The sequence below is a fragment of the Mesoplodon densirostris genome, chromosome 8, assembly GCF_025265405.1.
Source record: "Mesoplodon densirostris isolate mMesDen1 chromosome 8, mMesDen1 primary haplotype, whole genome shotgun sequence".
NCBI lineage: Eukaryota > Metazoa > Chordata > Mammalia > Artiodactyla > Ziphiidae > Mesoplodon > Mesoplodon densirostris.
Genome location: NC_082668.1, coordinates 46,175,287 through 46,177,319, shown reverse-complemented (window position 1 = coordinate 46,177,319; position 2,033 = coordinate 46,175,287).

The following is a 2,033-nucleotide window of genomic DNA, read 5'->3' as shown; positions in this document are numbered from 1 at the left end:
TGAGATGAAAAGCAATTCACTTATATTTTCTCCTTGTACTTTGAAGACTTCTAAAACATTTTACAATTTAAATCCTGCTCAAGTTTAGTGTCTGAGAAAAGTTTTTAAAGTATGAACAGGTAAAATAATGTGAGTCCTGGAGTCATATAGCTGGGTTCAAATTTGGCCTCACCATATGCTACATATTTGAGTAAATTACTTAACCTCTCTAAGTCACAGTTTTATTCTTTATTGAGATAACAGTAATCCTACCACAGGGTTGATATGAGAATGAACAGCTATAAAACACAAAAAGCACTTAGCCTCGTGCCATTAGCTATCATCACAGCAGCATGAGAATACTCCAGGCAAAAGAAATAACATGTATAAAGGCACAAAGGAATGAAACTAGTTTGTGCATTTAGGAAACTAGATGTGGTGTGGTAAAATGGCACGTCAAGTGTGATAGGGCAGGACTGACAGATGCGATGGGGAGAGAGGCCTTGAAAGCCATGCCCAGGAGCTTGCTTTTGATAGGACCGGGGAGCTAGTGAAAGCTTTTAAGCAAGCAACCTATTGAGAGGTGTGATGTAGGATCATCTCCGTGGCAGCAAAGTGGAAAGTGGACTAGATTTAGCTCGAAGAGGCATATTGCTGTGTCACAAAAACAGCAGTCTCCTGTGCCACCCCCCTCTCGCCCAATTCCTGCTCCCTAGGGGCAAATTCTTTGTGCGTTCTAACTCTTCTGGTATCTGCTATCTCTTTACTTCCAAATATCAAACTGTTTCTTTATGTTTGTTTGTTTTGTTTTGATTTATTTTTTTAACTTTTTAATTTTATATTGGAGTAGAGTTGATTATGTTCAAACTATTTCTTGATCTTTCCGTCATAGATAGAAATGAGACTAGATACAATTATTAGACTGATTAATAAACAATAATACAGGGGACGGACCTAAAAAATGAATCTGAGAGAGAAGACAGAATGGATCAGCTGGACTTGCTAGTGCGTGAAAGCCCGATAATGGGGTGGTGGGGGGGATGCGAAGGAGGCGTTGTCTCAGTCAGAGACCATAGAAGCAGATGAGTTCCGCCCGGGAGATGCAAAGTTTTAAGCACCATTTCCTGGACTATGACAAGTTGAGTATTAGCCCCAGGCCCCTGTCCTGGTGGTTCCCCACTGCTCTGAAGACCAAGACTTGACAACTCAGGAGGTTTGGGGAAATGTAGATAAGAAAACCTGCTAGTTAGAACATTAAAACAGAGCTTCCTAATTTCATACCACGGAATGAGTTATAGATATGTACATAGTGGTCTCCTCTGCCCTCCAAGGTGGAAGGGCCCAGTCCCTCCTGCATGAGCAGCCTCCTCTGTTTGCCCCACTTGGGGTCCTGCAGACAAGATTATTTCCTAGGTGTGCCATGAAGTGAAAGGATGTGTGAAGGACTTTAGAAGGCCCGGTGTGCTCACAAACAACATCCAGCCTGCCGGGCCACCGGCCAGACCCCTTCTGTTCAACACTCTGTTGCCCTTTAAAAATGTCTACCTTTCCCCCCATCATTACCCATTTCTATCACTACCCACCATTCAAAGCCATCTTTAAGGTACACTGAATCCCACAGTTTAGAGGGTTGAAGCACTACCCACGGTGTGCTTCCGCGGTCAAGGTGGCCCTAGGCCCACACCTTGTAAGTCAAGCGCCCAGGAGACAGTGCTGGGGTTTGCAGCACAACCAACACGCTTGACATTTCTATTAGAACAATGGGACCCGATTGCCACCGGCAGGAAGTCCATCTTCACAGCTGCCAACCCGTGTATCAAAACCATAATCCTCAAAAAAGAGTACAGAAGAATGGAGAAGGAAGATATTAAAAGCGAATCTGCGGGCGGCTACAATAAGAAAACAAAAACAGTGGATGAGGTGACCCTGGAACCCTTTGCTTCCTGGCACTCCCCTCTGAATCATCACGATCCACTTGCGACGCTGCAGACTCCGGGCTCCTGCAGGCAGGCGTGGGATGCCCCCCGTTCGCCCCGGGAGCCTCGAGGCGTCAC